General features: G+C 34.5%; 1 long non-coding RNA gene across 2 annotated transcripts; it reads left to right on the top strand.

Moving 5' to 3' along the window:
* Nucleotides 1–1148: 1148 nt before the first annotated feature.
* LOC123560756 (uncharacterized) lies at nt 1149–8122 on the top strand. Of its 2 annotated transcripts, XR_008367231.1 has the most exons (6): nt 1149–1282; nt 2860–2967; nt 3649–3753; nt 4342–4410; nt 5723–5843; nt 7428–8120. It is a non-coding gene; the product is annotated as an uncharacterized LOC123560756 (long non-coding RNA). The 2 variants fall into 2 exon arrangements; XR_008367230.1 differs by lacking the exon at nt 1149–1282 and having other exon boundaries at nt 2288–2967; nt 7428–8122.
* Nucleotides 8123–24848: the final 16726 nt, after the last annotated feature.

Below are 24848 nucleotides of genomic sequence, written 5' to 3'. Positions count from 1 at the left end.
GAAGAATGTTTTGACCTACAGGCTTCAAACTTCAAAGGATGAATCCTGTAGTCAATAGAAAACTCCTATTGTTTTGGAGGTCAGTTGGTTAAAGGACAAAGGTAAAAGTGATCAGGTCAATTCAATGTGCCTTTATAATAGAGATCCGCTTAACCATTATCATATTGGAGGCGACTGACACGCCTTTGCGACCAGTGCAGAACACGATCAGCTTGCACATCCATGCAATCTGATCAAGATCTGCAATGTTCGCCACTCAATCAGTATCATTTTGGTAAGCACCCCTTTTAACAGTTAATGGTACTGCCAAAATTGAAAGATGGACAAATTCATGATAGAAATTTAGCAGGACGCGGGTTAAACCTGTGCACATTTGAATATTTAGGAAGAAACTCGGACTCTACTGAGGTTTCTCACTTTACCCAGCAATATTTGCACCGTTGTGTACGTACTCATTGAACGGTAAAATTTTATTCTACAAATTTCGATAAAAGAATTCTTTAAATAATTCGTAATAAATACAAAAAATAATCCAAAAGATTTTGCTTTCAAAGTTTTACCCGATACATAATGATTCAAGAAAAATATTACCTAATTATCTTAAGAAATATGTTAGGCCTAAAAAAAAATTCTTTGTTTCCGGTAACATGCTAAAAAAATTTGGGAATTTTTTTTTTTTTTTGGATTTTTTTTATTTAGGGAGACCTTTCGGAAATTATTTTTGTGTCAAAAAATGATTACAAATAAGGGGGTTATGCCTTTAGAGCATCAGTAAGTTGATTTGTAACATCACTGGTCATGTTTAAAGCATAAAAAGTGCAGTTCTGCAACTTTTTGTTAAAAAGTTGAAAAAAATATTCTCCAAGGCCATAAAAACATTTAGGGTCGGGCCAAAAATTTAGGCTAGGTCGGGATACCGGAAACAAACAATTTTTTTTTACGCCTTACAAAATTGTATATTAAATACTACAGGTATAACAAAAAATCACGTTTATAGTTTATTTCAACTCAAGACTATTTAACTTACTTTATAGTTGATTTATTCAGTTGTAATATACAGCTGTCTAAATACCCTGTTTTTCTTATAGACATACTATGGAAGTACTTCGAAGTCGTTCAAGGTCAAGGATATTATCTTACAGGATGCAACTAATAAAATATGCGTGCCTACGTATTTAAAAAAAAAAGCAAAGAGCAATTTGATTTCATAAACATATGTGGGTGGAACTGTATAAAAGAGGGAAATTTCTAGTACTTCATTATGTGAAGGGACTCTGGCGAGGTAAGATTTTCTCTCTTTAATTAACTAATTATGACACAAAGATTATAGTTACATCAACAAGAAGGGGGGCAGTAGTCAAATTAGATGAAACCTAATTTGTATTATATAGTTTACGTTATATTGTCTTCTTTTAGATATTGTAGTTTAACGTAGATTGCCATATCTAACAAAACTATTTGTTTAATATAATATTTTATGTAAAATATTATTCTTAGTAATTTTACAATTAAAGCAAAATATAAATCTTCATAATCTAACTTAATATTTATTGACCGTTATAGAGTGACTCCATAACCTCAGATTAAAACATTTCTCAGGTGACGGATCATCGTTCTGATACGTTGACAATGATACCTGCTATCAATTTTCTAGAAAAAAAATACATAGCAATAAATGATGTGAAGTTTTATGACTAACAATAATTTATTTATAATTTCAAAGTTATATCAAACTCCTGTACTTATATATAAATATAACTATGTCCAAGAAATTATCAAGTAGTATTTGAAATAAAAAACATCATTTTTGTAAATGATTAGCTGTTTCAAACTTTCAATTACTTTGCAAGCATTCGTTTAACCACCCTTGATATATGACAAAATTTGTTGAAAATGAAATTTGGAAACATTTTAAATCGTTATAATATTACGGCACAAAAAAAATTTACATCTGCATTGACAAAATACCACTGTGAGATTCTGGCAGATTACACAATTTTGAACGGTTAAAAGGCTTTTACACAAATGTAACATATATTTATTTACTTTTCAAATGACAAATCTGAAGTAAACATATTATATTACCATTCTGTTCTGATCTCTTTTGCTTAGTGTTTTATTATAACAATAATAACGTCTGAAATATTAAGAAAAAAAACAAACAAAGAACATGTTGGTACTAGATTTCCAAATTTATTAATCCAGCATAAGAAAATTTATTCATCTAAATTTAATTTATCATCGTGCCTTGAACTTCCAAAAATCACCATTCATAAGTTTTAGAATGAAACCAACCGAAAGTCATACCAATTCAGAAGACGTGACAGTAACCCATTTTCAACATTTGAAAGACGACGCCCCGACCATTCTTTCACAAATTCAGCTAAAAATGTCATCATCTTAGAGGACTTTTCTGATACTCTTCTCTAATTTTAGAAAAGTTAACATTTTTTACCAGTACTCACAAGAAAAGTACAATAATTTGTAAAACATAAACGCATTTCCAAACGTTAGTTAGGGAAACATTGACGTACGGTATGTATTAATAAAGTTTTAATTCATCTACTGAAGTGAAATAACGGACGGTTAGTTGTGAATTGGTTATTTAATCTGAAGACATAAGCAGTCTTTAGGATGTTGAAACCTAACTATGTCAGACTTTATGGCATTTAATTAACATTTATAGTACTGCATTTTGTAGAAACATTCCCTAACAGACTAAGTACGTTTATTTTAAACAGTGTCATTTAGAAAGTACTTTGTGTCTCAGATATAGGGAGCATCTTGGAATAATTTTGGTAGAAAAACAACAACAACATAATATACGTAGCTAAAATAATCAATCAATTATATTTTTAGGTAATACAGTTTACATAAACAAAGAGCACCGGACAAACAATAAGGGTCTTACAGATCGTCCTTGCTGTAGTAGTCGTTATTGACCTTTCAGCTGTCTCTGCTAATGAGGTAATAAAGACTGCAAATTACTTATCAATCAAATGTAATTACCTTTCTATAACTAATTTGAAATTCACAGAAATCGGAAATATATTGAATGTAGCTTTGTCTGATAAATACATGTATACTGAAACAAAATTCATGTGTCTGAATGTTAAGTCATATTTTCAAAACGCTTGCGACAGTGTCATTTGGATGTCGAAAAAATGTTTAACAGACATTAAGTTGCCTTGATTTACAAAATGTATGAATGTATTTTTTTGTTGGGTTTTCAGCATGAAAATGATTTTGATTTTGATTGTTGTTGAAAATCATAAACAGTGTTTTTGACTGTTTAAAAAGGCAATTTTCTTGCATACCAGATTTACCGTGTTTTTATCGGTGCTAGAAAAACGTGTCTTACGAACCGTGCTGTTACCTTATAAATGAATGTGTTAACTCATTTGTTAATAGAACAAAAGAGTGTTTAAAAGAAAAGCATTCGTTTTATTTCCTTTTTCTTTCTGTTTTTGAAAAGTACGGTATGGAATTAAAAAATGGTGTATAATTATTAAGTTTGAATCAAAAATATAACCTTAGATAAAATGCTGACGTCAATGTTATTTTATTGTCAAAAATAAATATGTACTGAAAAGATGGAGAAAATTTTGAGAATTATAGTGTTGAAATATTTGCAATAACTTCTTCCAGAATCTACAAGTCGAAGTGACAAAAGGTGAAGAGGGCGAGGATATTGTAACGATAAAAGACGAAAATGGAGAAGTCTTGTCTACAAATGACTTTCATCTCGAGACCGTGAGTGTTAAAGAGTTGAAATAAAGGGAACACTTGTGATAATTCACGACCCTTTGCATCGTACCTTACCTCGCATAAATACTTAGAAAACACAATTGTGCATGGATGTAGGACGCACAGTTTATGTAACACCTGATGGCGTCTAATGAGAGAGCGATTGAATATTTAAAATTATTATAATAAGAAACATTATACTGTATTCTTTACACCACTTTATTGTCTTCCGCATGTTTATAAAGTATATAAAGTATACACTTTAGATAAAACAATCTCTTAATATTTAAAAACCTTTGTTAATACTTAATTGTAAAATCATTTAATTTCCAGCGTATGGATTTCCGTTGTCATCTTATTAAATATTTTCTAAATCCAAACGGCTATTTCATAGGGAAATGTATACGTGGATTTCATTTTTTTTACATCTTCGTTTTGCTTAAATGTCATGGATCGAAGTAAACACTAACTCCGTAAAAATAGTTCCACATGAATATTAATGATTCCGTAGTATTTACTTCAAACTTTGCTAAAATAGCTTTTTAGATCTCGATTTTTGTAACATCATTATTATGTTTTTGTTGATTATTTTAGGGCTATGAGCTTCAGAAGCCAAATGACGAAAAAGACAACGTTTGCCTGATCTCACGAATTTTAGAAAATGTAAGACTTTTATATATTTGTGTAGTCTACATTAATAGCCTTTTATTTTTGTGTTGTATTTGGTATAAGTGAGTGCGTGTGTTTGCGTGCGTGCGTGTGTGTGTTCGGGTTAAGCGTCTTTTTCAAAAAAAATTCAGTCATATAAGCGATGGAGTCTACTTGTAGCAGTGAGCGCAATGTCCAGCTAATTAGTGCTGCCTCACTGGAATATCACGCCATTGACACGTGACAGTCACATTATATTGACATCGGTTTCACCAGTGCACTATCCTCAAAATGTTGAACATCAAGCTAGGAAGCTACTAGTACCATTTTAACGTCTTTGAAATGAAGCGGACAGGGATCGAACCCTCGAGCTCTCACACTGAAAGCGGACGATCTACCACTAGGCTACCGTGGCGGTGTGTGTGAAGAAACAACGATACAGTTACAGCCATATTGCTAGAAGACCAAATGTGCCCCCACCCCCACTCCCGGAAAATAATTTGCTTGTTATGTGGCTTTCTCAAATAAATACCAAGTACATTGGATCAGTTAGTCCATGCATGTTAATGCATAATACCTCGGCTTAAGTTTTGTCTACGAAGGAGGCGTTGCAAATATGGTATTAAGTTTTCATAAACAAACTCACTGAAACGTATTAACCTGCTTCCAAACAACATTTTAATATAGTTAAAATCGATATGGGACGTGTGACTCGAAACAAGAAACACGATCAATATTTCCTTTTGGCATATAACTGAACCAGTCGTAGAATTTTTGAATAGGAAGAAAGCATCAAACAAAAAATAGCAGACTCCAATAACTAAGTTTGTAAATGAGTGAACACTCAGATACTCTTTTACGTTTATATCTTTTTCAAATAAGGCTATTATTGGATGATTGTATTTTCTCGAGGATAAAGTGTATGATATTGTTAGTTTTACATCGTCATGTTTGTACGTGATCCTATTTATTTATCCTATATTATTTACTGTATGGAAAGACTTGAATCTCATAAAAGTATTATGTTTTTCTATAGGAAAATGAAAGGTTTAATCTTCTGATTACATGGCGCTTAGTGAATGTACTGGAAATCAAAGAAAAAAAATTAATGGAGTAGTACCTGTATGCTTATCAACTGTGAAGGTTTTGAATGGCAAGTATCTTTGCCTACTGTGGAAATTTGCAAATGATATATAAAATGTACACAACAGAGAAATCTGTATACCAATAGGTGAATGAGAATTTGAATAATTTTAGCATACTTTTATATACATAGCTAAACAAAGTGATCGGTGGTAAGAACATGTATCTTTATGTAATTAAACAGGAAGATGAACAGACATGTTATAACCGTGAAACTGTCCCTGAAGATTTAGAGCATGGTTTGGATCTTGAGGAATGTGAAAATCGAGAGATTTTTCTGTTAGTACCAGCGGACTGCCCTGATGGTAAGTTTTGCAAATAATACTATCTCGTATTAAACCCACCTAGTTCGTAATTAGGGCAAAATACTAAGACTAGAAGCATCACGAGCGCTACTCCTGAGGAAAAAAATGTTCTCCAGTCGTGCTATCCTGCCGTAAGGGAAGTCGCCTTTCTTTGCACTCACAAGGGCTGTTTTCTAACTGCGGATACATTGTATCTACAATCCAGCTCAGTTTCCTACGTTAGAGGCTTGTTTTTCAAGTACCCTTAAACATGATTCATTTTTGTAACCAGACAATGTACCTGCCATCAGTTAGAATTCTCTTCTTAGTCCTCACAATGATTGTTTTATAGCACATACCTAATATATACTATCCAACACATTTTCATGGTTGACCTTTACAATATCCGTGTATCTATTCACCAAAGTATGCATCTGTACGGCAAAAATAATGTACCCAATAAACCGCATTTGTCCATACTTGGTCCACGTAATGCCTATTTTAACAGTTGAGGCGCTGTACAAGCTACAATTGACATTTGGTTTCTACAAAAGGAAAATTTAATAGTAATATACCTCTAGAAACTTTTTAAACGGTGAAACAGTTTGTCCACCCTAATAAATTGTTTTCTACTTTGATGACAAATGGTAGGCATATGAAACTAGTGAGGCACATATATGCTTGGCCTTCATTTTTGCTGTCTTATTATTATCCGTAAGAGAAAAGGAAGACTGCACAAATTTAAGAGATATGTCCGTTCTTGAACGTAACAATGTTTTTTTTTCTCAACAGCAAGTTTTGTAGCTTTTGTAATTACTATCAGAGGCATGTTGTTACCTGGACCACGCAGTGATCGTTCCTTTCACTATATTTTCTCTAAATTTGAGTCAGTGTGACGTGAAATCCAAAACCAACATAATTTTGCCTACGAAATCTTACTTTTGACAAAAACTATAACGGATATTTTCTTAATAGTGGCTTATATACACAAGTTACTTGCTGCTGCTGAAAACGAACCTTTCAGTATGTTTAGTAGATCTTTTAACTGTTGTTAGCCGTTAACTTAAATAATGGACATCCTAAGAATCGCTGTATTTCAACATTGACACTAATATTCTTTACCTACTACTTACATAGGGGTATTGCCCAACTGTGTAATGACATTGCTATCTTACTTTGATTGATAGTAGATATCTACTCACTGCCCCTTCAAAATTTTGTCTGAGGCAAAATTTAAATGTATAGTCTAATATTGCGTTGCTATGTAAGTGTTATGCCATCAAACAAGAGAAGAATATATTCGAAAAGATCTGTTAAAATGTGTCACTACCAGAAGTGCAACTGATGCATTTAGACCATTGTCTATTAAACGGCATTGACAACAGTATGTGACATGTAAATTATGTGCCTCAAATTTTGTTATAATGTAGAAATATCAAGTATAACTGTCTGCTCTTATACAAGTGCATGTGAAGCGCGTTGTGTATATGGGTATATAAGATTAATTACTGCGAAGTGTATGTCTGTAGAATTTAAAATAAAATTGTTGGTATAAATTTGTTACAATTTCACAAGATACTAAGTTTTCGCTTTATTCAATTTCAGATAAAAGCGTCCGTGGTTATTGCAGATGGGTAACTCAACTAGAGTGCTACTGTGCAGAAAAAACCTGTTTGAGAAAAGGATGGTGGGGTTGGGGTTGCAAAAGTTGGGGTTGCAAAAGATACGCATACCGCACTGTGAAAACATATAAATGCTAATAAAAAATGAAAGTGGACACATTTCTTGTTAAACTAAAATCTACTTTTAAATACACTTTTCTGTACTTAATTTACAATAATTGATTTTATTAATTTTCCAGTTTTCCAGAAAATTAATAAACTTCAAATATCTTGGCATACGGTACAAAAAATAAATATCACGAACTGAAGCATTAAATGATGTATTATTATAATATCATTACAGAAAACTAAGAAAATGAATGTCATGGAATATTGTTCGAAAAATAAGTATCACGTAACGAAGCATGAAATGATAGTTTATAGCTAAAATGCATAGAAACAATATAGACAATGCTATGATGCTGAAACTTTCATGACTGTCACATATGATAGACAATTCAAGGAGACTGCAAGTGCTACGCACGTCCAGCTACAGGAAATCCGAGGTTAAATCTGTATATCCCTATACTAATAGCTCACCCTGAAAAAGCAACCAATGTCCATACTTCCCATATTAATTTTTGTGCAGGACTAATTTTAGTGGATTTGTGGTTGATTAAAAGCACAAAACTTAATTCATATGAACAAATAAAAATCCAGTTGTCAAAACATGAAATTCATTCATTAAATCCCCATGAAATCCCCATGAAATAATCCTTCTGGTTTAAACCACGAAAATTCATGCCCACACAATGAGCTGATTTCGCAGTATTCCAATATGTTTTTAATTTTCTTCGGGTTTAACTCCATTTTACAACAGTATTTCAGTTATGTAACGGTAGGCAATAAACTTAACCAGTGCTCTTGGATTCTAGCTGTACCAGTACAAACCTGTTCTCCACAAGTAACTGCCAACTTTCCCACATGATTGGAGGAGGAATGATTACAGACACAATGTCATGGAGAACATTTGGCCCGCCTGGGGATCAAACTCGCAACCCCATCATCTGTAGATATGCCCTTTCCCTACTGAGCTAAGCGAGTGGGTTCAAATATATATATATATATAAACATTTCTTTAACTTACAAATAAATTTCAAAGATAAACATTTCATCAAACAAACATACATTATATGCAACAAGAGCTGTCAGTTGACAGCGCGCTCGACTATTCTCAGTGCTTGATAGTATAATATAAGGTATAAGTAAAACTTTAACATTACAATAAGCATATTCTAAGTCGAAAAGGGGTCATAATTCAGTCAAAATGCTTGATAGAGTTGCCTCCCCCTTTTTACAGACTGGGGTCATGATGGTAAACAAGTATGGAAAACATCAAAGCAATATCTAAATGGACTTTGAAAATATTTGGGGTGGTACGCAAACTTTAACATTTATTCGAAGTCGAAAAGGGGCCATAATTCATTCAAAATGCTTGATAGAGTTGCCTCCTCCTTTTTGCAGACTGGGGACATGATGGTAAACAAGTATGCAAAATATCAAAGCAATATCTAAATGGACTTTGAAAATATTTGGGGTGGTACGCAAACTTTAACATTTATTCGAAGTCGAAAAGGGGCCATAATTCATTCAAAATGCTTGATAGAGTTGTCTGTTCCTGTTTACAGACTGGGATCATGATGGTCAAAAGTATGCAAAATATGAAAGCAATATCTCAATGGACTTCGAAAATATTTGGGGGGGGGGGGGGGGGGGGGGGGGTAAGCAAACTTTAACATTTATTCTAAGTCGAAAAGGGGCCATAATTCAGTCAAAGTGCTTGATAGAGTTGCCTCCTCCTCTTTACAGACTGGGGTCATGTTGGTAAACAAGTATGCAAAATATCAAAGCAATATCTCAATGGACTTTGAAAATATTTGGGGTGGTACGCAAACTTTAACATTTATTCTAAGTCGAAAAGGGGCCATAATTCAGTCAAAATGCTTGATAGAGTTGTCTGCTCCTGTTTACAGACTGGGGTTATGATGGTAAACAAGTATGCAAAATATGAAAGCAATATCTCAATGGACTTTGAAAATATTTGGGGTGGTACGCAAACTTTAACATTTGTGTGACGCTCACGCTAACGCTAACGCTAACGCCGACGCCAGGGCGAGTAGGATAGCTCCCCTATTCTTCGAATAGTCGAGCTAAAAATCACATTAAAATAATGTTGTTTTCATATTTTCAAAAGTAAAAGCATTAAATCTAAGAAACAACTAAAATGTCAAGTTGCAAAACCACAAAAGAAATGAATGTCCAACTAAACAGATTTATCAGTAAAGATCAAAGAACAGTCTGGATAAGGGAAAGGAATACAGTCTCTAATGTCCCTTCATTTATAAAGCAGGTTTGCAGCAGACTCCTGTTCTTGGTGTATGTGGGAAAGACTGTTTGTCTATATGTATATGTATGTTTATGAGGCGACATCCGCCATAACACATTCTTACCATACAGTACTTGGTTGTGCTAGAGTCAGTTTATAGGAACGTTTTAACACTAGATGCCAACAGGCAACATGTCGAACACGCCAGCTGTCAAAAGGACTAGGAGTTGCACATGACACCCTGTCTCATTGAGGCAAACATTTATGCCAAATAAAAAATGATTGCAAAAAGTTACAAAAATCTAAGTCCACACAAAAATCCTTACCAGTAGAGATAGGCCAAAATACACATCAAAATTGGATGTAACATGCATATTGTACTACAGAAAAGTGGTCTTGAAATTTCCCTACGACCAGTAATAAAAAAGTTCAATATAAGTTATTAATAGTAACAACAAAGGTTAAAATGTGGGCTCTAGAATGTTAACAAAATTTTCCTTTGATCTGGCCTAGTGACCTAGTTTTTGACCAGACATTCATGACCCAGATTCAAACTTGGCCTAAAGATCATCAAGTTAAACATTCTGACCAAGTTTCATGACGATAGGGTAAAAAAGGTGGCCTCTAGAGTGTTAACAAGGTTTTCCTTTAATTTAACTGGGTGACCTAGTTTTTAAACCCATATGACCCAGATTCGAACTTGACCTAGAGGTCATCAAGACTAACATTCTTACTAATTCTCATGAGTTTCAAACTTAAATGTGGTATCTAGAGTGTTAACAAGATTTTCCTTTGATCTGGCCTAATGACCTAGATTTTAACCTGACATGACCCAGATTCACACTTGGCCTAGGAATCATCAAGATAAACATTCTGACCAAGTTTCATGAAGATAGGGTCTTAAATGTGGCCTCCAGAGTGTTAACAAGCTTTTCCTTTGATTTGACCGGGTGACCTAGTTTTTGACCCAACATGACCCAGATTTGGGCTTGGTTTAGAGCTCATCAAGATAAACATTCTGACCAAGTTTCACAAAGATAGGGTCATAATTGTTGCCTCTAGAGTGTTAACAAGCTTTTCATTTGATTTGACTGGGTGACCTAGTTTTTGACTCAACAGATTCAAACTTGACCTAGAGGTCATCAAGATAAACATTCTGACCAAGTTTCACAAAGATTGGGCCATAAATATGGCCTCTAGAGTGTTAACAAATTTTTCCTTCCATTTGACCTGGTGACCTAGTTTTTGACCCCAGATGTCCCAATATTGAACTCGTCCAAGTTTTTTTTTTGAGGGTAACATTCTGACCAAGTTTCATTAAGATTGGACCAAAACTGTGACCTCTAGAGTGTTAACAGTCAAATTTTTGGCGACGACTGACGACGGACGACAGACACAGGGCGATCACAAAAGCTCACCTTGAGCACATCGTGCTCCGGTGAGCTAAAAATCTGGAGGTGTTCAGCTACAATATCTGCCATTTATAAGTCTGTGTAGTCAATTTATTTTCCAGAAGATTACCGGCAAAAAGTGAATCAAACAATGCACAGTGACTTGAACATTTATAGGCCTCTCCTCTACCTACTTGGCATAACAAGTTGAAGACTTCGTGTCTACCAAGTACTTTTTCCTGTACTTTGCTAAATTGAGCCTATTTACTGTTTAAAGATAAATCTGCAATCTCAAGAGTAGCAGTCAACATTCAATTCTGTAGTTAAGTATCTGAGTGACTTCAGGACACTAATGCGGTTACTGTCAGCTGAATGCTTGTCAGAAGTTTCAAAGTGTCTATATTAAAATAAAACTTTCACAAGACAGCATTTTTAAATGTTATTGTGAAGGTGTTAGAGACAAATTTATTTTTATTCTAAGATTATGACACTGGACAATTACATCCATGGCTGGAATACGGCAACTGCTAGATAAGTATAATTTGCTAGTGTCTGCAGTATCTATTATCTGTTAATCAAACAGAATGCTTTGCAACATGTCATACCTGAAATAATAATACAAAAATCGTGGAAATTCTAGGAAAACCAGGTTTTTAATTGCATCATGCAAACAGGTTCTTTAAACAAGAGGGCCAAGATGACCCTAGGCCGCTCACCTGAGAAACACACCATAACAGTGTAAACATGTTTGACCTAGTGATTTCACAGTAACAAATATTCTGGCCAATTAGGATTGGACCAAAAATGTGCTCTCTTGAGTTTAAACAAGTATTTTCTTTGATATGACAAAGTGACCTACCTTTTGACCCCAGATAACCCATATCCAAACTTGACCTAGACGTGATCAAGGCAATCATTCTGACCAAATTTCATTAAGATCAATTGAAAAATACAGCCTCTAATGCATACACAAAGTTTTTCTTTTATTTGACCTAGTGACCTACTTTTTGACCCCGGAAGACCCATTTTCGAACTCGATCTAGATTTCATCAAGGCAATCATTCTGACCAAATTTCATGAAGATAACATAAAACTGAAAAAAACTGCCTCCTTCGCATACACAAGGTTTTTTTTTGATTTGATCTAGTGACCTACTTTTTGACCCCAGATGATCCATATTCAAACTCGACTTAGATTTCATCAAGGTAATCATTCTGATCATATTTCATGGAGATCAATTGAAAAATACAGCTTCTATCGCATACACAATGTCTTTCTTTGATTTGACCTAGTGACCTATTTTTTGACCCCAGAAAACACATATTAAAACTTGACCTAGATTACTGTTCATCAAGGCAATCTGATTCTGAACAAATTTCATGAAGCTCAATTAAAAATACAGCCTCTATCGCATATATGAAGTTTTTTTTTGACCTAGTGACCTACTTTTTGAACTGAAATTATCCAATATGACTTGACCTACATTTCATCAAGGCAATCATTCTGACTTAATTTCATGAAGACCAATTGAAAAATACAGCCTGTATTGCATACACAAAAGTTTTTCTTTGATTTGAACTAGTGACCTAGTTTTTGACCCCAGATGACCCATGTTAAAACTTGACTTGGATTAACCACAGTTTGCTACTAATTTTACTTTAAATGTCACTTTGTGAGAACAGCAAAAAGACTTTTTTTTTGGTAACTTACCTGAGTTAACTATATTTTATAACTAATACAGGTTATAAATTGCTTGAATTATGTTGAAAAAGTAACTGAAATAGGTTACATAACTTAAAACAGTTACACCCCTGATTGTAGTTACTCGGATATTATGAGAACTACACTAGAAAACATTATATCAAACAAGGGTCTATAACTCAGTAATATTCCTTTATAAAATACAACACCAGCTAGTTTTTGTTGATCATGATCACCCGACCCACACTAGAAACCTGAATTTCCTCATGCCCCAGTCTCGAACACAGCACCATCTCAACTCTTTCTTCCCTAGTGCTATCCGCTACTGGAATACTCTCACAAGTCACATCCAAGCAAGTCCCAGCCTAAATATCTTTACAGAGGGGCTGGCGGCTGTCAATCTCTAGCGCATTATCTTCTTTTTAATATCAGTTTTGCACTCTAATTTTTACCTTATTATCTTTTAACTAATGTTATTTTAGACTAACATTGTTTCCCTGACTAGCACGTCCCAGTGATTGTTGGGGAGTAACCTGTAGAAGAAGAAATAAACATTGAGAAGTTTGAAAAGCTTTACTTTGATTTTTCCCCATTTTCAAAAATGAAGTTGGAACTTTAAAAGTTTAATTACTGTAAGTGAATTTGAACGTGTACATTGTGATATAATATATTTTAAATGCAAACATGCTACGAAAAGAAACTTGATAAAGCTTTTTCTTACCAAGCTGCCTCTAAATAAACAATCCTTTCCATCAACACCAGAGACTCTGTATATTCTGCAACCGTATACACACTACACAAAAACCTCGCGTTTTGAATTGGATTCTTTCAATATTTGTACACGGGGTGGCGGGTGATCAGTCGCTACATTTTTAAATATTGTAGAATCTACCGACTATTAAAATGAATGGATTTATGAAACTTTTTAACATTCGTATAAAGCTTACGATATGTTTGTTATTATAAACGCCTACAACCGCTGATTAGAACTTAAATAAGAAATGATGCATTAACCAAGCTGACATCCCTATTTTTATGAATATATTATTAGTATTTTTATTTATACAGAATATTTATCAATTTTGTTTTTGTTCACACCAGTTGGTGTTGTAAGTGTAAACTATTAGATGGTGTGTTCAATTTTATAAATAACCGATTGCAATCAAATATTTCCAAGGTGGTCGACTTTATAATCTGTCCGGGTTTATCACCAGTTCCAGTATAGAATCTAGACAGAAAATCCCAGTTTGACTGGGCATTTTCGGTCTTGATATCATAGCAACTTCCGATAAAATTTTCAACGCTGCCGATGCTTTACATGCTATAGGTTTAAATGCCGACTGTGATTTTAGCTCACCTGAGCACGAAGTGCTCAAAGGTGAGCTTTTGTGATCGCCCTGTGTCCGTCGTCCGTCCCTCGTCGGCGTCGTCAACAATTTGACTGTTAACACTCTAGAGGTCACAATTTTGACCAAATCTTAATGAAACTTGGTCAGAATCTTACTCTCAATAAAATCTTGGATGAATTGGATATCGGGTCATCTGGGGTGAAAAACTAGGTCACCAGATCAAATCAAAAGAAAAGCTTGTTAACACTCTAGAGGTCACAATTTGGACCCAATTTTCATGAAACTTAGTCAGAATGTTACCCTCAAAAAAATTTTTGGGCTGGTTTGAAGGGTTCATCCGGTCAAAAACTAGGCACCGGGTTTAAATAAAAGGGAAAAGCTTGTTAAACTGTAGGGGGCCACATTTATAAATTTATTTTTAATGAAGCTTACCCCAAATGTTTATTTTGATGTTTCAAGAACCAGATTGAATCGGGCCAAAGGGTAAAAAACAGGTCACCAAAAATAAAAGGGAAAAGCTAGTTAATACCCGAGCCAAATTTTATGACCATTTTTTCGAAACTTCGTCAGAATTTTATCCTGTGATCCCAAGGTCCGTTTAAATTGGGGTCTGGGGTAAAACTAGGTCCCAGGAAAACAAAGGAAAAGCTTTTTAAAACACCCAGGGCCAAAATTTAGCAAATCTTAAAAAAAACCCTTAGTCAAATTTGTTAATCGGTGATCTTAGGTAGATTAAAAATCTGGGTCGGGTGGGATAAAAGCTAGGTACTAGTCAAAACAAAGGAAAAGCTTTTTAAACACCCAAAGAGGCCACATTTGGAAACTTTTATCTTCATAAACTTTATCGAATGAAAATTTTTGAAATCTTAAGATCAATTTGAACGTGTTTGTGGGAAAAAAACAGTCCCCGGGATCAAGTCAAAGGAAAAGCTATTAACATTTTAGAGGCCCTTAGCCCCTATCTTAATAAATTTGGTCAAATGTTAATCTTTATGATCTTAGTCAGTAGGTCGGTGAAATACAGGCCTTCAGGGGCCCTCTTTTTTTAAAAAAATTGGAATAGGCTGAAGATTATGCACTGTCGACTTGGTTACATAATTGGGAAGAATTTTAAGCCCAGCGGTAGAGCATGCCATGAACGAGGGGTCCGGGGTTCGAGCCCGGGGGCTGTGCACATTTTTCCACCCGTGACATTTTCCACCCAAGGGGACCGTTTGCTTTGCAGTCTTCCCACGTTTGCAATTTAGTACCATGGTCTATAAATTTTCGAGAAAATTTCCAATTTGTGGGGGGGGGGGGGGGGGGGGGCGGGGGGGGGGGGGCGGTGGTATTCACATAAGGAAAGAATTTTGGTCGGCAGCCATTAGCCCAATTTGTAGATCAACCCTGAACAAGGGAAGGGGTTTTTCTGGTTTGACCCCGGGGACTGACTGCACATTTTTCTCACCCTGTGACAAAAGATAAAAAATAAATTTTATTTTGAGTGGGCAAAAAGTAAAAATTCATATTTTTATCATGACTACCGTAATTAGGGTTCTAAGACCAATCAAAAAGCTGCATTTCGAGTACCCCATTTCCCCCACTTTGGTATAACGCATATGTGATTTTAGAAATAAATATCACACTTTTTAAAAAATAAATTGACAAATTTTTCACTGCACATGCCCAGATAAGCTACAACAAAAAAACTTGATTTTCTTAAATTAAATATGGATTTAATCCTTTTATTTTTTTTAAAATTTAAGATTTTACGCGGGGAGTCTATGAAAAGTCCGAAAAATGAATCATTACCCAAAAATTGCGGGTTTGGCAAAAACCGGGTTTTAAGCAATTGCCCACCCCAGGGGGTAATACTGGGAAAACCCCGGGTTTTAGGGCAATATGGGCAATAAAAATATTTCTTTTGAATACTTAATAAAATTTTTTCAACACTTAGTTGACATACAACCCATATAGTGAAGCATGACACCGCATGCCAATTTATAAAAATAATTAATAGACATTTTTGATATAATTGAGAAATTTTGAACAAGTTTGGGGGATTAAGTTAAAGTTAAAACAATTTAAAAAATTGCCCTTTTGGGAATTTTTTTTAATTGTTACTGAAAAAATTTAAAAAGATTGCAAAATGTAAGACTGTGGCATGTGGTTAGTACCAAAATTGAGACTGAAAAGCTCATAGCCTTTTTGAGTGTTTGGGTTTAGATCACCTTAGCCCACTCTGTAGGTCGTACCAAAACCTTCTAGATATGCTGGCATCGGGTGTGTCAGCAAAAGGTTTTCAAATTTTGGGAATTCAGACAAACTCAGGAACAGACTTGGACTAAAAAGATTTCAAAAATTTGTTAGTTACAAATGTTTTTTTTAAAGAAGAACTAGATGTTAGACTACCATACGTTAAGCAAAACTATTTTGACCTGAGAGATTGTTCAATAAGTGTGGGGGGCAGTGGTAATTATAATACAAAATAATACGGTCCTTTTTAAATTTTATATATCGTAATATAAATGTTGAAGGTTGTTTACTTTCACATTTAAAAATATTTTGTTTTTGGGAAAAAAAATGATAATTTTGTTAATGAAACTGTTTTTCCTTTAACTACACTTCACCAAGGTTTTTAAAGTAAAATAAAACGTAATGTAAAAATTGCTCAATTTTATAACATAGAAACTCAACTTTTTTGTAAAAAAAAATAGAAAAAATTTTTTTTGCCCCCTTTTGCCAATTTTTTCACTTTTAGGGGTATTTCCCAAACCCCGGGGGAAACCCGGGGTTTTCCAGGCGGGTTTACCCCCCCTGGGCTGGTATCTCAACCCCGAAAATTTGTGTCATTCCGCATGTTTTGGACATGTTAAAATTATGAAAAACCATAAACATTCCAGGTGAGAGAAGTTTACCCTTAGTACCTCGAAATTTTGAGAAAAAAATTGCCCAGAGGGCCCCATTTTTGATGATTTTGACATGAAATTATATCAAAATTTCAGGGGGGGACCCCACCTTTTCCCCAGTACAGACAAGGCCCCCTCCCACCAGTATCTCCTTTACGCTATGCACCTCGCTGTACAACAAAAACTTTTTAGATCCCGGACCTGTGTAAACGCTGTACACCATTCTACTGTAAAATTTCAGGAGTTAAGTTTGCCCCAAATTTGGAAATTTTAATTTTTAAAAAGCACATTAAAAACATTTTTCTTTTGTTATAAATTCTCCTTTATTTCAATTTGCCAAGCAACAGCAGAGGGGGTAGAACAGACTTCATTTCTCGACTGCAGTGGCTTGGGGATTGGGTGCCCAATAAAAAAATTGACTGAATTTTTAAAAGCGATTCCCTGTATCACCAACTTACAAACAATATGTTTTTTATATATCTATGATCATTTAGATAATTTAAGACCAAAGTAAGATTGTGTGTAACATACAAAACTTGGGCACTTCATCAAGGTCAATTCTTAAAAAAATTTACGCATGCAGTTGCCACTAGCTACTAAACCCCCATAAAGGAGCTGTCGTTTTCCCCTAGTGCAGCTCACCCTTTCAAAATGGAAAAAGGTTTAGTTTTTAATTTATATTTAAAATTAAAAATTTTATTGATAAAAACCCCAGGCCCAGATTTGTGACGTATCCTATAAACTTGGTTTTGAATGTTAATCTTGAGACTTTGACAAGATTAAATCTGGGTCATGTGGGGTAAAAAATTAGGTCATTAAGTAAAAAATAAAGCAAAGGAAAAACTTGTTAACACTCTAGAGACCGCATTTATGACCATATCTTAATGAAACTTCGTAGGAATATTAACCTTGATGCTCTTTAGATTAAGTTCAAATCTTCGGCAGTAGGGGTCAAAAACTAGGTCACCAGGTCAATTCAAAGGAAAAGCTTACTAGTTAACACTCTAGAGCCACATTTATGACCATATATGAAACTTTGTCAGAATGTTAATCTTGAAGATCTTTAGGCCAAGTTCAAATCTGGGTCAAGTGGGTTCAAAAACAAGATCACCAGGTCAAAACATCAAAGGAAACGTTTGTTAACACTTTAGAGGTCACATTTATGACTGTATCTTCATGAAACATGGTCAGAATATTAACCTTGATGATCTTTAGGTCAAATTCGAATCTAGGTCAGGCGGGGTCATAAACTAGGTCAGCTGGTAAAATCAAAATAAAATTTTTAAAGTTTGAAACTCATGAGAATTAATCAGAATGTTTGTCTTGATGACCTCTATGTCAAGTTTGAATTTGGGTCGCGTAGGATCATAAACTAGGTCACCAGGTCAAATCAACGGAAAAGCTTGTTAGCACTCTAGATGTCGCATTTATGACTGTATCTTCTTGAAACTTGGTCTGAATGTTAATATTGATTATCCTTAAATCCGTCGTCCGTTGTCCGTCGTCCGTTGTCCGTAAACTTTTACTTTAAACGACATCTCCTCATAAACCGCTAGGCCAATTTCATCCAAACTTCACAGGAATGTTCCTTGGGTAAAACTCTACAAAAATTATTCAAAGAATTGAATTCTATGGAGAACTCTGGTTGCCATGGCAACTGAAAGGAAATTTTTAAAAAATCTTCTTCTCGAAAACCAAAAGCCCTAGAGCTTAGATATTTGGTGTGAAGCATTGCCTAGTAGACCTCTACCAAATTTATTCAAATCATGACCCAGAGGACAAAATTGATCCCGCCCCAGGGGTCACTTGATTTTACATAGGAAAATCTTAAGAAAGCTTCTTCTCAAAAACCAGAAGCCCTAGAGCTTAGATATTTGACATGTAGCATTGCCTAGTGGACCTCTACTAAAGTTGTTCAAATCATGACCCCGGGGTCAAAATTGACTCCGCCCCAGGGATCACTTTATTTTACATAGATTTCTATAGGAAAATCTTCAAAATCAAAAAAAAAAAAAAAATGAACCAGAAGGTCTAGAGCTTAGATATTTGACATGTATCATTGCCTAGTGGACTCTACAAAAACTTGTTCAAATCATGACCCCCGGGGTCAAAATTGACCCTCCCCCAGGGGTCACTTGTTTTTAAAAAGGGAAAAATCTTAAAATTTTTTTCTAAAAAAAAAACCAAAAGGCCTAGAGCTTAAATTTCACATTACATTGCCTAGTAGATTTGGGGGCAACATTGTTCAAATCATGACCCTCGGGATCAAATTGACCCCCCCCAAAGGGGGGTTACTTGTTGACATGAAATTTCAAAAAATTTTTCTAAAAAAAAACCAGAAGGCTAGAGCTTAGATTTTTGACATTTTAGTTTGCCTAGTAGATCCTAAAAAATTTTTCAAATCATAAACCCCCGGGGCCCCAAATTGGAAAAATTGACCCCCCCCCATGGGGGTCACTTATGTACTAAAAAAAATCTTAAAATTTTTTAAAAAATTAAACCAAAGAAAGCATAGAGCTTAGATTTTTTAACTTTTAAAGCCTCCCTAGGGGGCCCTTACAAAATTTTTTCCCAATCTTGATGCTCCAGGGTCAAATTGCCCCAACCCCCAAAGCGGTTCTTGTTTGTAAATGGGGAAATCTTCATAAATTTGCTAAAAAAAAAACCGGGGAAAGGCCTGGGGTTTCTTAGATTTTTTGATGTGAAAACATTGCCTAGTAGTTTTCGAAAATCTGCCCTCCGAGGAAAAATTCCCCCCCCCCCCCAAAGGGGTAACTTTTTTTTACATAGGAAAATCTTAAAAAATTTCCTAAAAAAAACCAGAAGGCCTAGAGTTTTAGATTTTTTACATGTGCATTCCCTAGTAAACCCTCTAAAAAAATTTGTTAAAATTATGCCCCCCAGATTAAATTTGGCCCCCGCCCCAGGGGGTTTATTGATTGTAAATAGAAAATTTTTCAAATTCTTTTAAAAAATAAACCAAAAGGGCCCTAGAGCTTGATTTTTGGGACATGTAGAAGGGGCCTAGGGGGGATCTCACAAATTTTTTTCAAATTTTTCCCCCCCCTGGGTCAAATTGCCCAAAGCCCGGGGGTTAAATTTGATTGTAAAAGGGAAATTTTAAAAAATTTTTGGGCAAAAAAAAAACCAAAAGGGCCTAGAGCTTAGATTTTTTGATATGAAAACATTCCCCTAGGGGGACTTTACAAATTTTGTTCAAATCAGCCCCCCGGGGAAAAATTTTTGGGCCCCGGCCCAAAGGGGTTTTACTTTAATTTTACATGGGAAAAAAAGCTTCCAAAAAATTTCTAAAAATAAATCATTTTGGGACTTTTAAAAACATGTAGCTAATAAAAATTGGTGAGCGACCCGGGTATCATAAACCTTTTGTTTAGAAAAACTCCCCAAAAATTGTGCTGAATTGTGAAATTTTGCAACTTTTTAAAAAAATTTTGTAGCCATTTTAATGGTGAGCTTTTGAAAATGCTGTTTTCCTTAATGGGTTATCCATGGGGCCAAAAATTTGAAAAAAAATTTTATTTTCAAAAATCACGGGGCCCCTTTTTAAACACCAAACTTAACGGGTTTTACCCTTGGGTTTGGCCCCCTCCCAAAAATTGTTTAAAGAATTTTTTCCTTTTTTGGGAATTTTTTAAAAGTCTTTGTTTGTATTATGTCTGCAAAACAGAAAGTTTTATTGTAACATTAAATGATGGGCATAAAATGTTTTAAAATTTTGAGCTAAACTATAAAAGAATAAGGGGGGCTATCCCTGGACCTGGTTTGGCGTCTTTCCGCGTCCCCACCTTAGTTGAATTTTTTTTACACTTTTTTTTTTTTTCCTTACCCTCTTTATTTACTTGTTGGATTCGCTATACTAAATTTCTATGGTTATTTTTCACCACCCCCAAAATCATCGGAAAAAAGGGGCCAATAACTTTGGCCCCAAATTTTTTTTGTTTTAAACCCCCTTTTTAAAAATTTTAGATTTTCAGTTTAAAGTTTTGGTAAAACTTTAACTCTATATCTGTTTTTAAAATAAATGGTTTTAAATTAAATCTTGAATTTGTTCAAAAATCTTTCCCCCCCACCCTATGACAAAAGGGTTTGCATAATTTCTAGCACAAATTTTTCTTTAAATATACCCCCTTTTTATTTTTAAATTTTCAGGTTAGAGTTTTGATGCAATTTCACATACCCTCGTTATTACGAAGGGATTTGTTTTCGGACTTTAATTTAATTTTTCAGCTCATCCCCATATCATATGAAATAAGTTGCTTTAACTCGGGAAAATTTTTATTTTTGGGAGTTTTTTAATTTTTTTGCCCAACTAATGAGCGAATGTCAGCGTATAAGTTTCCGCTCCTAGTTAAAATTAGAGGTTAAATGTTAATATGCTTGTTTCTACTCGCCTTTGATGAAGGATTTTAAAAATTTTTTGGGGCACCCCTAATGAAATGAGGTTTAAAAGCAAAAGGGCCCCATACCCCTCCCTAAAAATTTAAAGTTTCACATTTTAAAAGTAAAAGGTGTTGGGTCTTTTCATTTTTAAAGGGGGTTTTAAAAATTTAATTTTGACCCCAAAAAATATTTGGCCCAAATTTCCCCACATCGAGAAAAACATGCAGGGCACATGTTTCAGACGGGTCCCTTAAAGGGTTCAAGGGTCAAATTTAGGGGTCAAAGGTCTTTTGGCTTTTTCGTGTCCGCTCTAAAAACTTTAAAATGTTTAAAGGGGAATTTTAAAAGGGAAACTTGGCACAAATTTTAAACCCCCATTAGACGATTTTTAAGGCACAGGGTTTCGGATGGCTGTTTTAAAGGGTCAAGGGGTCACATTTAGGGGTCGGGGGTCATGTGACTTTGTTTTTTGGGGAATTTTCCCCTGCTTTTCCCGGTGCTCTTTTTTTTTTTGGGAGACCCTTTTTTTTTCCCCTTAGAAACATAAAACAATTTTTTTTAAATTTAAAATTACTTCCCTTTTATTTTCTATAAATATCTTATTTTGAAATTTCTTTATGATTAAAGGCAGGGAAAAAAAAAGACCATTTTCCCTGTGGTACAACATGGATGGTACCCAAATTTTTTTAGGGGGATTTTCACATATTTTACCGGGGTAAGGTTTTTGTTTGTGGCCTAAAAAATGTTTTTTTTTTTTTTTGACTTTTTTTATTTTTAATTTTTTCCCCTTTTGTTTTGTTTTTGGGCTTTCAAAGTTAAGTTTTTTAAATTTTGCCCCGCCCTGCTCTGATAAAACCCGTTTAGGGTATATTGCCCCTCTTGGGGGAGTTTTCGTTTTTTTTTTTTTGTGCCCCCAAAGATTTGGTGGGGGCATAAAGTTTTGCTCTTGTCCACCCGCCCGTCCTTACGTCCGTCGGGTCCGTCCGCCCTTTCCCGAGAATGTTTTTGTCGCCCCAAGCCCCAAAAAATATTTAAACATAGGTCCCCCAAAAGTTTAAGGAATGTTGGTAGCATGGCAGTTGGCCCCGGGGGGTTCGAAACCCGGATTCATTCAGTCGTGTAGGGTTTAGGGCCCCCTGATTTAGTTAAAAAATTTGGTAATTTTTAATGTTGCTTCGCGCGTAGCTTCAAAAGTTTTTGGACCAGAGTCACCAAAGTTTAAGGAATTTTGGCCCGGGCAGGTGCGTTTTTGCCCGGGGCCCTTCGCATCCGGATTAATTTCAGTGGGTGTAGGGGGAATTACCCCCCGGATTAGTTAAAAATTGGTCTTTTTTTAATGTTGCGTCGCGCGTAGCCCAAAAAGGGTTTTGGCCCTAGGGAAACCAAATTTTTCAGGAAGGTTGGTCAGAATGTCCCGGGGGTTTTTCGCGTCCGAATTCATTCGGGATTGTAGGGAAATTTGGGCCCCTGCCTGGGAAAAAAAATTGTCTTTTTAAATTTTTTTTGTCACGCTTGTTAAAAATATTTTCCCTCCAGTCATTATTTCACTACAAAAGGACCAGATTTTGTCCGATTACTAAAAAAAAATGTTTGTGAAACAAGAAAGGGTTTAAAATTACTTTCCCTAAAATCATAAAACATTAGAAGATTTTTTTTAATAGCCTAGGGAAGGGGGCTTTAGGTTTTTTATTGCCGGGCCCAGAGTTATGGTAGCTAAGTAAAAAGAAATTTAAATAAGGTTTTTAAAAAGTTTTTTGTTGCAAAAATTTTAAAAAAGGGTTTAACCTGATTTCATTAAACCTTTTTTACAGTGTAGGAGTGGGGGAAACCTGGTTCCTATGGACACACATCTAGTTTGGGGAAATAGATATAGCAAAATTGTGGGGTGGGGGAGGGGGGCTTTTGTCCCCAACGGGCTCTTGTCAAGGGACATTTGGGTTTTTATTTATTTTGGGAAAATGTTTTTTATTTTTATGTTAAATAAGTATTTTTTTTGGTATTTTTTTAAAAATAAATAGATTAAAAATGTGTTAAAATTGTCAGGGGGGGGGAATTTTTTGTTTTTTTTTCCCAAAATTTTTTAAGGGGCATTTGTTTCGTTCGAAAATTTTCCCAAAATTAACGGGTTTATTTTTCCCAAATGTATACAATTTTATTCTTTTTCACATTTTTTAAATTTTTGGTTTTTTTCAAATGGTACAGCCCAACGTTTGGGTTCGAAATACGAAAAAAATGTCAAAAACTAAAAATTTAATCTTTCCCATTACAGTCGGGGATTTTTTTGTATAAAAGAAAAAAATTTTCCAAATTTGGCTTTTTAAAAAATTATTTTTCATTTTTCTCAAAATTGTTCGTAGCCCCCCCAAACCCCCAACCCCCCCCCCCAAAATTATATGGAAAATCTTTGGGGTGTTTTTGGACTTTTTTCAAATGAAAAACAGTCCAAATTTGTTTTTACGGAAAAAAAAGTCAAAAATTGAAAAGTACCTCTTGCATTAGCCCCTGGATTTTTTTCGTACTACAAAAAAAATTTAAAAAACAGCTTTTTTTTAAAATTCTTGTTCAGTTCTCTTATTTGTTGAACGTACGAAAAAAATGATATGAGAATAAAAAAAGGAATTTTTTACAAATGGAAAATTTGTTCGTACGTTGAACAAATTTGGGCTTTTTTTAAAAAAAAATTCAGAACTGAAATTTAAATTTTTGCAACGGACCCGGATTTGTTCGTACTTTACGAAAAAAAATTTAAAATTTCCCTTTTTTAAAAAATTAATTCTTTTTCGTTCTTATTTGTTCATACGTACGAAAAACCCAAAGGTGTTCGTCCCTTACAAAACAAATGATTGTGAGAAATAAAAAAGTTTTTTAAAATTTGGAAATTTGGGGGAAATTTTTTCGTACGTACGAAAAAAATTTGGGGCTTTTCAAACAGAAGGGCCCAGAACCGAAAATTTATTTTTTGATCCCAGACCCTGGTTTTGTTTTTCGTACGAAAAAAATTTCCAAAATTTTGGCTTTTTTTTTTAAAAATTATTTTTTCCCAGTTCTCTCATTTTTTTTCGTAGGCGATAAAAAAATGCAGGGTTTTTCATATTTACGAAAAATATTGTGGGGAAATGTAAAAAAAATTTTAAAGCTTTTTGGAAATTTTTTTGGGTACGTAGGAAAAAAATTCTGGGGGTTCAAACAGAATGTCGAACTGCAAGATGTTTAACGGAATAGGGTTTTTTGTTTTGTAGTAGGAACAACCAGGATTTGTTCCTACGTAAAAAATAAAATTCCAAATTTTTTTTTTTTTAAAAATGATTT

This window comes from Mercenaria mercenaria, chromosome 15 (assembly GCF_021730395.1).
Source record: "Mercenaria mercenaria strain notata chromosome 15, MADL_Memer_1, whole genome shotgun sequence".
Lineage (NCBI taxonomy): Eukaryota > Metazoa > Mollusca > Bivalvia > Venerida > Veneridae > Mercenaria > Mercenaria mercenaria.
Note: the sequence above shows the minus strand (reverse complement) of the source record. Positions and strands in the feature narration are given on the sequence as shown.